Source organism: Pseudonaja textilis, chromosome 11 (assembly GCF_049901715.1).
Source record: "Pseudonaja textilis isolate UNSWEBS1 chromosome 11, rPseTex1.2, whole genome shotgun sequence".
Taxonomy (NCBI): Eukaryota; Metazoa; Chordata; class Lepidosauria; order Squamata; family Elapidae; genus Pseudonaja; species Pseudonaja textilis.
Window position 1 is genome coordinate 2,274,767 of NC_142000.1, and position 13,501 is coordinate 2,288,267.

Below are 13,501 nucleotides of genomic sequence, written 5' to 3' on the forward strand. Positions count from 1 at the left end.
AAATGCTTTCTATACAAATGCAGGAACACAAAAAAATAAAGTAACTCTTGATTGTGAAATGAAAAGCTCTGGCGCTGTGTGTACATTGTTTCCCCCTCCAAGTAAATTGGAGGGGAGGGGAGGAGAGAGCCCAGTGATGAGATTCAAAAAGTTTCACCCCTGGTTTGGTGGGAGTGGCTTGATGCATTGCATTGCATTGCGTGCGTGCACACACTTTGCGTGTGCCCGGGCACCAAACGTGCACTTTGCACAGGCACAGAGGCGTTCTTACTCACCTCCTGAAAGCCTGCACTCTCCTGGTTGCTTCAGCAGCTGCCGCGCAGCGCTCTTCTGTGCCGCGCAAAGCAGCTGCGCTTCAAAAGCAGGGAGCAAAGTGGCGCCTGGGAGCCCCAGGGGGCAGGTGGGCCCAACCGCAGAGCAGCAGAGAAAACTGGTTTGGTCTCCACTGCTCATTGCCACCACCGGCTTGGCAGAACCGGGCCACCACCATTGGTGCAGCCAGGTTAAATATTGTGAGCCTATCTTGGATTTCTCCCTTCTGATGCGGCTTCGTCCTTTCGTGACGTTTGGCAGAAAAAAGATGTTAGCATCTTCAAATCAAGCTCAGGGCCTTCTAACAATCTCAGGAGTTCTTCGTTGTTTCCTTGGCAGCAGAGTGGGAATGGCTTGTACTGCCTTCTTGTGGGCTGCTTTCTGAACTCCCAGTCTGGCCTGTAGCCCTTCTGCCCAAATGCCGATCAGGCCAGATTCTGCTTAGCTTGCTGTTCAAATCCGGTCAGAGATACAGTCTCAGATGCTGCCCCCTCAGGCCAAACTCCCAAGGCTGGTTCAAACCCTGGCAACGCACCCACATATCTGTTGTGGTTCGCCAGCAGCCTGTGCAAACGGCGCAGAATTGGACAGTGGGGAAGAACAGAGACAAGTCCGGGAGTCTGGAGAGGACTCGGACGAGGGTCCTGCATCCGATGCAGGGATGGGGCCAGGACCATCTGAGAGAGGGGTGCTGCCTCCGGAGAGTCTGGCAGCAGCGAGGCAGAGGAACAAGGGGACCCTGTTCCCAGTGCGTGTGTGCGCAGAGTGGCTAGAAAGCGAGAGCAGCTGAAGCAGAAGGGGCAACTTGGGAGTAAGGCTGGGAAGTGATTGTCCCCCCCCTCATAAGGGATAAAAGTCAGGCCAAGATGATGAAACCTTTGCAGGAAGCAAAGTCATTCACTCTGTTCCGATTAAACCTCGAAGCTCTGTGTTAATTTGGCACTTGAGTTGTTGGCAGCAATTCAAAGGAGAGAAAGATGGGTGCTTATCTCGAGGGACTGTTTGGGACTCATTACGGGCTGGGAATGAACATAATTCCCAGCATTGAAATAAAACAAGAATTATTTGGACTAAGCATGTGCTTAATTACGGTCTCAGGAAGCCTGTATCTTTCTGGCCAGAAGGATCCCCCAAGTCCAGCTATACTTCTGTTGACAAACTCTTCTGCATAATGGTGGGAGTGAAATCTCCCGATCCATTCAATGCAGGTTTTACATCCACGTTTCATCCCTGAATATTGTTTCTGCTGGCTGTGAGGGGAGGGAAACATGTTGAAGTCCAGTGGCATCCAGAGGCTACCAGAGATGGGAAAGATAAGCTCAGCAATGTTTAAAATTCAGAATCAGAGAGATTTCTCTAAAGATACCAACCAGAGTGGTGGGTGAGCGGGAGGGCAGAGCTGTATTTTATCAGGTTGGCTGAACAGGAGCTAACATGGAGCTCCACTCTAAAATCAGGAATCTGTTAGCATCTTTTGTGACTAATAGAATTTATTCAAAGGTATCAGCTTTTGCGCAGATTTGTGCCTTTTAATAGAATTTGGTAGTGAGAACAAGTGATAAAGACCGCTCCTGATGGTAGTCCAGGATACCTATTATGGGCTAAGTGGCTCTTCTCTATTTAAACTTCAAGCGGATCATCACAATTAAAAAACAAATTTTTCCTCCTTCAAGTCTTTTCTTTTCATGCTATGTCTATCATCAAACACAATCCTTTCCCTTCTGCATTTGCTCAACGTTCAAGAAAGAAGTGGATGAAGATAACAAAAAGAAGGAAGAGGAAGATGGGGGAAGGTATTTAAAAATTTTTTAAAAATCCTACTTAACAGCATATTATCTAGCAAGTATTTAGTTTCCTTCCTAGAACTCAAAAGATGACCATGAATGACCTGAACTGTCAGGTTATCCCAATACAGAATTCTTATTAATTTCCAAAGAACTTATACTGTAGCAGCCAATACAGAATTTTACACAACACACCCCTTCTTCGACAATCAATAAAAGGAAAGAAAGAAGCTAAGGCAAAAATCAAAATTCACATTTCACTTACAGCTCTGGAATTTATAAATAAATCATCTCCACAGGCTGATTGATGTCCCCCCATAAATAATTAATCTCTGACCTTCCATTGTTGAGCTGTCTAAATTTTTCACCCTGGGAACAAGCGTACAATAAATTTTCAGATGCCAGAACGAGAGGACAAAACAGGGCATGATGTTCATTTATACACTGTCATAAGTTTGATTTTATTCAGCATTATTGGCTTGGTATTGGTTAGGCATCATGGAGGATTAATTATCCAAGATATACTTCCTCCCCCACTAAAGCCTGTGGTTGGTTGTGAAAGAATCAAAATTTCAGAGAATCGTGGTTAGAATAATGGAAGGTGCACACATTTACACATATAGGATGTGCTTCCTTATATGGGAAAGGCCCCACTGAGGAGTCCCATTGCAGACTCTTCCCCCTTTCCTGACCCAGATATGTGTTCAAGTGTTGGCCAACTGGGAAAGCCATGCATTCAAAACATCTTGTTCTCCAACTCTGAGAGGCTTTTCGAGGCCTCCACCTGGGACAAATCCCCAGGTGTGAAGGGAATTGATGGGGCCGGAAGAGATCCAAGGGAGAAGGATTTGGCCGGGGTTGTTCCAATCTAGGGAGACTTCTTAGTGGTCAGTGGCTCCTCCAACTGGATGAAAGGCCTGGCAGGGTAAACATCCCACTGAGACTGGGATAAAGAAGAGAATCCAGGGCTCTGGTCCCACACATAGGGAGAGAAGATCAACCAACCAATCAGAATACAGGTGGAAGGGGCCTTGGAGGTCTTCTAGTCTGGCCCTCTGCTCAAGCAGGAGACCCTACACCATTCCAGACAAGTGGCTGTCCAGTCTCGTCTTGTGACCCACAACTTCTGGAGGCCAGCTGTTCCACTGGTTAATTGCCCTCACTGTTAGGAAATGTCTCCTGAATTCCAGGTTCTTCTCTCTTCGATTAGTTTCCATTCATTGCTTCTTGTCCTGCCTTCTGGTGCTTTGGGGGATAATTTGACCCCCTCTTCTTCGTGGCAGCCCCTCAAATACTGGAAGATTGCTACCATGTCACCCCTCATTCTTCTTTTCTTTCGTCTAGCCATACCCAAACCCTGCAGCCATTCTTCATATGTTTTACTCTCCAGCCCTTTAATCATCTTAGTTTCTCTTCTCTGTACTTTTTCCAAAGTCTCAACATCTTTCTTGTAATGTGGTGACCAAAACTGGATGCAGTGTTCCAAACGTGCTCTTACTAAGGCTTTATAAAACGGTATTAATACTTCACATGATTTTTGATTCTTTGCCTCTGTTTATGCAACCAATTCTTAGCTTTTTTAGTGGCGGCAGCTGCACATGACTGGCTCATAATACTTAAGTGATCTTCCACTAGGGCCCCAAGGTCTCTCTCACAGCTACTGTTTTTGAGCCAAGTCTCGCCTAATCTGTATTCATCATCATTCTTTTTCAGCATCTGTCAAGGTGGAGGATGACTCGGCTACTCCCTCCCACAGTCGTCTCGCAGTAGAGGCCGTAAGAACAGCCCACCTCCTAGGGATGCTCTCCGCTGAGTGCCAACACGAACCCCACCTCTGTGTTGGACTCGGTGCATCCAGGATGATACTCAGCACTCACAGAGAGAACATAAGAGCTTCTCTGAGAACAAGCGGTTGCAATTGCTTGGTAACAACAATGGAGCATCCTTCATTTCACTGGGACCTTCTTCCTCTCTTCTTCAAGCTCTGGGCAACTTTCACTTGAAATATTTTCTTCCTCTCTGACCCCAAGAGGCTGCTGTTCTGAGGCACGTTTTTTTTTTTTTTTAAAGGAGGAAAAATGGACCAAGCCAAACAGTCAGATAGAACAGTTGCTGGAGGTTTTTGCACCGTTGTAGACTATGACCCTGAACACCATAAAAAAAATTGCCTCGGATATTCCAGTAACTGGGGCCCAATATTTGCCAGAATAACTCCACCAGTCTTTCTCAAATTAAATGTCAAAATAAATTTGTGTTTAGGAGGAGATGCTCGGTTAGCCGGCTCAGCCTGTCTGCCGCTGTCCAGCAGCTACAAGTCACAAATTTTAGAGACCCCCGTAATTACATGGCACCAACGCCATCACCCTGCAAACAGCTGTATTTTCTCCTCCTAAGAAAAAGAAACGGAATGGAAAGAAAGTGGGAAGGGGGTCCGATTGTAACCCTGAGCTGTCCTGAATCATACAGTTCCAGGAAGTCTTTTCAAGCCCTTTACGGTTGATCGCCATAAAAAGCATCTGTCTTTTCTCTGGCATCGTCAAGCAATATACTTTATTTATTTATTTTGCAATTTATTATGGCCACTTATCCCACAAGACTCTGCATGGCTTTGTTCTGACCAAGGCTTTCTGAGACAGTAACAATCACCGGCGGTTCCCAAAAACCTTTTATTTCAATGGCTGTGAATTATATTCATTCACAGCCCATAATGACTCCCAAACCAGTTTGTGAATAGTCCAACAGAAGTCTGCCCATGGTCTTTTGGGGATAAGGCTGATAAGCACCCACCTTTATCTCCCTTGAAATGCTGCTGAGGACTAAATTGCCAGTTAGCTGTACAAGGCCAAACGGAGCACAAAGTCAACACGGAGCTTCAGAGTTTAAACCGATCAGAATGAACAAAGTTGCTTCCTGCAAAGACTCCTGTCCCTTCACTCCTTCTTTATGTCCTAGGGGAGGGGCCAATCATCACCAAGCCTTATTCCTGAGTCACCCCTTTTCTCTTAACTGTTCTTGCCTTCTGGCAGCCCTGCGCAAGCACACACTGGGAACAGGCTCCCCCAGTTCTTCTGCCTCGCTGCTGTCAGATTCTGGAGGCCCCGGAGTCTACACATAACTCTCAGCTGGCCCTGGCCCCATCTCTGTGTCAGATGCAGATCCCTCATCCGAGTCCTCCCCACTGTCTGACTCTGTTGCCAGCTCTGCAGGCCGCCAGTGGACCACAACAGGCTTACCACAGTGGTCCCCAACTTATCCAGCTTTGCGGATTGGAGGGGGGAACAGAGGAAATGATTCCATGCAAACGACAGGCACGCGTGACAGGCATGCGCAGCTCCATTTGCACAAGCAGTGGGCATTCGCCCGCTCACATGAAACTCCATTTGCATGAGCAACAGGTGTGCCCACCACTAGCACAACTGGAGCTTCACTCAAGCCTGCAACTGCCCACTGCTCGTGAAACTGGAGCAACGTAGGTGTGTGGAGCTCACCCATTGTTCATGTGGCCCAGTTCTGAATGGGCCATGGCTCAGTATCGGGCTGAGGGACCCCTGCCTTGTAGTATCAAAACACACCATTTTTTATTAAGAAAGGAAAAAGACACAAGACATAGCAGCCCTGATAAAAAGCAACCATACCAATACAAATACAACAGGGCTCCAGAGACATGTCACACTCACACACACACCAGGCTTGGGAACAGAGCCAGATCTTGGTAGACAACCTCCCAAGCCTGCATCCTAGGTAGCTCACCTGTCCAATCACAGTCCAACTCCAAGCAGCTTTATTTGATGTATGGCATGTATAGCAATAGCCCTCAGACTTATATACCGCTTCACAGAGCTTTCCAGCCCTCACTAAGCAGTTTACAGAGTCAGCCTCTGGCCCCCAACAATCTGGGTCCTCATTTTACCCACCTCGGAAGGACGGAAGGCTGAGTCGAGCTTGAGCTGCTCAGAATCGAACTCCTGGCAGTGGGCAGAATTAGCCTGCAATACCGCATTCTAACCCCAAGGAAAGGAAGAGAAGGAAGACAGCAATAGGACTTAGACTTATATACCTCTTCACAGTGCTTCACAGCCCTCTCTAAGCTGTTTATAGAGTCATCCTCTTCTCCCCAACAATCTGGGTCCTCATTTTACCCACTTCGAAAGGACGGAAGGCTGAGTCAACCTTCAGCTCAGTGGGATTTGAACTGCCAAATTGCAGGCAGCTGGCAGTTAGCAGAAGTCTCCTGAAGTACTGCACTCTAACCACTGCACCACCACTGCTCACTGAGGTCCTACAAATGTCCTCCCTTCCCTCCTCCCAGCCCATGAGGCTTGGTCATGCTCTACAGCTCATGTGCAGTTATTGGCATCTTCAGTAAGGGTGAGAAGCCTTTCGGACCATGAGACAGGCTCAAATATGAGCTCTCACTTATGGCCAGTCAGCTTCACTCTGCCTTCCTCTAGTGGTGCTCCAAGTGTCACGTCTGGTGCGTCGTCTCCAGAAGCACCTCGGAAAACCAATGTGCATCATGGGATGAGGACAGAGAGAGGCCATGTGGGAATAAGGTGGCCTCAGTCACCCACTTATTGCAGACTGCAAACAGGATGTCAGCTAAGCTGCCTGCCAGATCCAAGACCCCAATCTTCATGATAACCATCCTTGGCCTAACCAATCTTACCTATCAACTCAGAATTTTTTTCTCCCAATGGGGCTTTTTGGCACAGGATACAAATCTCATCTGCATCTATGGGAGTTTCTCACTGAGAAAAAACAACAACCCATTGTTGCATAAGAGGAAAGAAAGAATTCAAATGACTTCCACTCCTCTCCTAGCATTCTAGAAGTGTGTAAATACAAGGTTAAATTTCCATTTCAGACTGTTTTCATTTAAGGTCTGTAGAAACTGCCAAGAAACCTGCTACACTTCTTATGCTTTCTCTTACTTCAAGCAGCTCGCCTTTGGGGAACTTCAGACAAGAGGAAGCAAAAAAAATAAATAAATGCAAGATTTCCCCCCAGCTTGGCAGTTCGCAGTGCCACACGCATCAGACTTCTATCACCCACCACTAGAAAGCAAAGAGCTCGTTTTAAAAATTGTCAAACAAATTCAAAATCAATCTAGGAAAGATGATTTAAATGAAAATTTGCAGCCGAATTTCATTTGATTAGGCAGTCTTGTTTCAGTGGAGTATTTCTCCTGTTTTTCTTTACTCGTTCTCACCCAATCTGATGTAAGATGATTTGCTTTCATTGCTTCCCCTCCCCGTCAAACAGAATATTGGAGAAAACTAGTGTCAGGAGGAGGAGGAGGAGGAGGAGGAGGAGGAGGAGAGAAGAACTGGCCAAAAAGCATGCGGGGGAAGGGATTTAAATGGAGGGAAAGATACAGAGTTAAAGTAAGGGAAATCGAAACTTTTCATTTAAAGAAAGGTAGGAAGATTTCTTTAAAACAGAAAAAAGCAGAAGCCTTCTTCATGAAGGACGAATGCACCTGAGAAACTGGGAAGGTATACCTGGGCAAAGCATGAAAGCAAACTCTGCATATAGATCGGGACAATTCCAAAGCATTCCTCTTTTCAAGCAGAATTTCAGACCGCATCCGGTTGTATTAGTTCTATACTATAAATTCACATATAAAGAAAACCAGAAGGATCTGCAGGTGGAAGATTTCTGAAAAGGTGCTAAAAAGCTTCCACTTTCGGCAACTTCTTCGATCATGGCAGCAGCAGGAGGTGGCTGGCTAAGAAGACGAACTGGTAATAAATGGATAGAAAGAAATCAAATAAAGAATTGTGGATTATATTACAAATCAAGCACCAGTGCATACTCCACATCTTCCAGATTTATCTCTGCTTGCTTTGCATCAGGTCAGGTGCTGTGGAATCAGAGGCAAGAGTCAATTCAGTGGGGAATAGCATCTGGAAAAGGTCCAAACAGGTCGCAAAGGAACCAGAGGGAAGCACCCGGGAAGAGCAAACCTTGCAAAAATCAAGATTTTTAGACAAAGCTTGGAACCAAAGGCCGAATACAGAGGAAGGGGGGAAAGAGCAAAATGCCCACCCTAGAAAAAAAAATAGGTGGGTGCGATGCCCTTTTGGAGGAAATCAATCCTGCACTCCAGAAAACCAGTTCTGACAGTCACTCTTGAGATTACATGGAAGCAAATGTTTATTTATTTATTTTATTTTATTTCTTTGTCAAAAGCTTACAATATAACAGAAACAAGAATAAACGTAAGTTTAAATACAAGAAATAGGAACTAATAATTGGGGACAATAGGATGGTAGGCACGATTGTGCGCTTATGCACGCCCCTTCATATCTCCAAGGAAAAGCTGCCTCTTTTCAAAAAGTACCTTGTTTTCTGGTGATAATTTGGGCTGCACCTATTATGAATCAGACTTGCTTTACACCATGGACATTGCTGTCAAAATAAGCTGCGTAAGCTGCAGCCCTATCGTCTGGGCGATAGATAATAAACCAGTGTTTTTCAATCCTGGGGACTTAAAATGTGTGGACTTCAACTCCTAGAATTCCCCAGCCAATATGGCTGGCTGGAGAATTCTAGGAGTTGGCCCACAGATTTCGGCATATTTTATGAACAAATAAAAAACCAGTGAGGTCAAAGGTACCTTCTAGCTGATACCTCTCAGCGCAGGGATGGCGAGCAAGCTGCAACTGAGTCTAATTGCAGGCTGACTGGTCCAATTCCCACTTGGACACTGAGATCAGAGAAACCCACATCAGTCAACAAAGGCATGACTGAAAGGGGAAAGAGCTGCGAGTCAAATCCACACGTGAACCTCTCTGCTTATCTCAAAGTCAGCTACAACAGATCTTTCCATTAAAATCTCTAGAAACAAAGAAGGATCACGGTCCCTCAGGATCCATCTAGTGCTAATGGACCTTGGACAGACGTTCAAACATTCATGATTTGGGACGCTAAAATTATTATTCAAAGTGTGCCAGGGAGTGGAGGACTGACATTCAAGAATTCAGCTTCCTCTTTTTAAAAAATACTGTATTTTAGAATCAGGGTTGATGAAATAAGCATCCTTCAATTATAGATGATAATTGTATTATTTTTACTTTAAACCTTTATGTCTACGGAAAAATGGTACTAATTCCCTAATAAATTCATTTATACTAAGGACAACCAATACAAGTTGCATTTTAGTTCTGTAATCATGAGAATACTAAATTTAAAGAGGTCTAATATATGCACTGCACATTCAGAATATTCCATTTGTAAACAAAAACAGACTTAGCCATTTTCTTGAAGATTACCATCGTGCAGAAATTGTTGGCTTCGAAATGAAATTATTATACCCATGGTTATCTAAAGACCACTAAATTCTTGGGTTCATTTCATGCCATCTCCATCTTTACAGACTTCTGACATCCTAATAAAGGACACTTTGATACCAATCCAAGAATGCACAGGCCTTAATAGTAATAGGCAGTTTCCAATCCAACATAATTCTTTTGATTTGCAAACAAGGCCATAATGCATCAGATACAAATATAATTTTTATCTTATCAAAGTGCACATTGATGTGCAATTTTTAAGGAGAGTATTTGAATTTGGCCTGTCAAGAGTTCAGAGGTAATATTTCAGCCAACACCTCTTCCCAACAATGACATGCTATGTATGATGCAACAGATTGTAACAGCTTTGAGGATAACCTAGGAGGAGGGGGAACGACAGACCATGGATGGTGTAGCACGATGTTTAAAATTATGATCACTAGCCAGTGTGTCTGCTGGAGATTATAGAGAGACACCCAACCTCTGTTCCAGACAGATAAATATCTAGGGCCTTTTTGGTTCAAACAATGACTTCATTGTTATGGCCTGATGAGTATAAATCTTGCAAGAATCTGCAGCCTGTGATAAATGTATTTGGATCATGTATGCATCCTTACACTTTCCCCAAAGGAGCCTGTTGAGCATCTTTGAACTTCCAGTGGTGAGCAAACCTCCTTCACTCAACCCATCAACCTCTAATTGGATTAGCCGGTGAGCATTGATTCCCTTACAATCAGATCACGCAAAGATTTTTGGAGAAACATCAAAGGGAAAGGAGGCCTTAGCTTTTTTCTTAACCTTTAGGAGTTTTTTCCACTCGAATTTGTCTCCAAATCCTCCCACAGATTTCTACAGAACATGGGGAAAATTCTGTTCCTGCCTCCTGGTACCCTTTTTTTTAGGGGGAATAGGAAGTGGCCGAGTGGAACATTGCATAGAGTTATTCAAATGACCATTGGGTAGATAAACCTGAGCTGCTTTTGGTTAACTCAGTGATGATTCTCAACCTCAGAAATTTTAAGATTGTGAACTTCAACTCCCAGAATTGCCCAGCCAACATTGTGGGAGTTGAAATCCACACATCTTAAAAGTTGTTGGGATTGAGAAGCATTAAGTGAATCACTGTTTAATGAAACAGCCTCGTTTTCTGGGACTTGCATGAAAAATTGAGTGACGTTAAACACAGGCTGGATGTACACATCTGAAAAGGCTAAAATGAGGTGTGATGAGCGTGCAACCATTAGGCTGCATTTCTGCAAAAGGCCCTTCAGCGTAAAGTCAAATGAAGGAAAGGCAGGAGGCACTTGAGTGGCACTTTAACAAAAAATATCCACCCTGCTCCTAATCAATTTCACAAAGCTGCCATTGGCACATGCCCAGCTGGGCATTAGTCCTGGCATTCGAGATGCACTTTTCATAAAGTGCCCTGCAGAAAAACAAGAGGCTGATTAAAACACCGCACCCGCCTGGGCCAAGCATTGCCTTCAACAAGTGGAGCCTTGGAGAGGCAGCAGCTCCTGAGTCAGAAAACTGAATGAAAAACAGGATCTTGGAAACCAGAGTCAATCTGTGTGGAATCATCCGTGGACTTCTGAAGCAATGCAGTAGGCTTCCTCGGGAGTAAGGCCAACGGAGCAGACCAGAACTAACTTCTCCACAAAATCCACTGGGGGCAATCCCATTCCTGTCTAGCAAAGGAAACGGGGGCTTCTGAGTCAATTCTTCCCACATTTAATTTAAATCCATGGTTAATTAGCTGCATTCAGACAAGCCTTACCTGGTTATCCTATCAACCCACTTTCTAAGTTTGGGTGCTATATTGAGCTACATTAGCGGCCAACCAGCCTGGCTTCACACAATGTGCTAAAGCTAGGAAAAAATAACACAACCACATTCAGCACTTAAAATAACTTAGCAGGTTGCAATCTGCTAGAATTAGTTAGATCTTCACCAGGCAAACTTGAAGTCAGGGCCCCCCAAACTTGGCAACTTTAAGACTTGTGGACTTCGATTCCCAGCTGGCTGGAGAATTCTGGGAATCCAAGTCCACAAGTCTTAAAGTTGCCAACTTTGGGGACCCCCGAAGGCAATCCCGGACCTTAATCTGCAATCGGCCGACCAGACGGGCGCGGGAACACCTACTTCAAGGGAAGATCGGGGTCTCCAAAAGTATTCTCCAACCCCAAGAGCGGATCTATTAAGGGCGTCTAGCTGACCTTAGGGAACCCCCGTCCGATCCCTGCCCCCCGCCCCCCCCCCAGCCAACGCATTTGGACCCGAAAGGCAAAACTCCGACCCGGAGGCTGAGAGGCGAAGCGAGAGGCCGCACGGAACGGAGCCCCCGCCCCGAGTGCTTTTCCCGACGGTCCGCGCCGAACCTCTTCCCGGAGGGCGTCGAAACTAAGGGGTCGGTTCCGCGGCTCGGGACTGGGAGCCGTGGAAGGCGCCCCAACACACCCACAGCTCGGCGCCTTTGAAGTCTGAATCGGCGGGGAGTTTTCGGGCCGCCTGCCGCCTCCCTCCCCCGTCCATTCCCGGCTGAGGCAAAAACTTTCTTCCGAAGGCTCCCGCCTTTCCCGCCCCTCTTTCTCCTTCGGTTTCAGGGCGCCCTCAGTCACCCCAGGGGCGAACTTTCGGCCCAAACGCACCGGGAGGGGTGGGGGGGGGAAAGACACCGACCTGCCGCCCTCTGAGCAACTGGTGCCAAGTTGCGCGACTGCGCCCACCGCCGCCCCTCCGAGGCTTGTCGGGAGGGAGACCGAAGGAGGAGGAAGCCCGCGCAGGCTTCGATGGCTGCCGCCGCCCCGGAGCCTTTCCCAGTCCCGGGCGGGAGGTCAAGCGTGGCTAGCGGTCGCGCGGAGTTCCGTAGGCCCCCGCGGACAGACCGCCGTCCGCCCCAGCCAAACACGTCCCGGGCGGGACAAGGGAGTGAGCGCAGCCCGCCAAGACACCGTCGTAGCCGCCGCCGCCGCCGCCTCCCGCCCAGCCGGCCCGGACCCGGCAACGGAGCCGCCACTGACCTGGGCGGGGCGCACCGCCGTCCGCGCTGGCGCAAGCCGTGCGCTCAGCCGCGCATCTCGCCGGTCCTCGGTCTGCCTTCTCCGGCGCCGTCGATGCACAGCGGCCGCCCGGCTTCCTCGCCTGCCGGACGAGCCGCGAGCGGGGAACGCTGCGCGGAAAAGCCGGGCGCGAAGGGAACCGGGCGCCGAGAGCGGCTGGCTTGGATGGATGGGCGGGCGGGGCGGGGCGGGGCTGGCTTCGCTTGCCGCCGCCTTCTTGGAAGCTGCCGGCGAAGAAGAGCGGCTCTCCGCGCCGCAGGCAGACCGAGGAGGCCGCCGCCTCCTCCGCCTCCTCCTCCCTCCGCCTCCGCCATAGCAACCCTCAGGAAAGCCGCCCCCCTCACCCCCCCGCGAGGCGAGACGCGGATGGCTGAAGCGGCGCCCTCCGCCCCGGCTCTCTCCTTCCGGTCACCTGCGCTTGGCGCCCCGGCTGGGAAGGGGGACGAAGCGCCGGGCTCCTCGCGCGCCCAGCCGCCTTCCCCGCCGGGCGAGGGCGCGGGAAGCCGGAGGGCGCGAAGGCCCGGAGGGGGCGCAGGTGTGGCGCACCTCCCCCCCCACCTCTCCTCGGGCAGCACCTGCCGGGGCTCCTCCGCGCCGAGAAGCCTCCCCGCCCCTCAGCGCCACGCGGGTTCCCCCTCCCCAAAGTTGCCAGAATTCCCAAGTTCGGCGGAGGGGCGGCCGCCTCCAACTCTGGGACGCGCGCTCGGGAGTCTGGAGCAGGAGCGCGGCGGAGGGAGCAGCGTCCCGGTTCGCCCGCCGTCCGGAGGCCCGCTACCTGAGGAGGAGCGGCCCGCTTTAGAGGCGCTTCTCCCTCAGCAGCGACGGCGGGAGAAAGCCGCCCTGTTTACTCCGAGGCGTAAAGTGGCTGTTCTAGGCCAAGGAGCTCGCGGGCGGCGAGGCGACGGAGGGCCGCGGGGGTCCCTTGTGTCCCCCTCACTCAAATGAGGCAGCCTCGCGTCAGGACGAAAGGACGCGACGGCTGGGCTGGCCTGAGGCAATAGGACGCCCCTGCGGCCCTCATCGCCGCCCCCGCCGACCGGCAATAGATGGA

The 13,501-nt window shown here is 48.8% G+C and overlaps 1 protein-coding gene across 1 annotated transcript in view; it reads right to left on the reverse strand.

Annotated features, from left to right (window-relative positions):
• The window catches only part of CHST8 (carbohydrate sulfotransferase 8), a 317,845-nt gene extending 305,228 nt beyond the window's left edge, over positions 1-12,617 (reverse strand). Inside the window, exon 1 of the mRNA XM_087940402.1 lies at positions 12,412-12,617. The gene's annotated coding sequence lies outside the window, so the exon portion shown is untranslated. The remainder of the gene's footprint in view (positions 1-12,411) is intronic.
• Between the last annotated feature and the right edge of the window lie 884 nt (positions 12,618-13,501).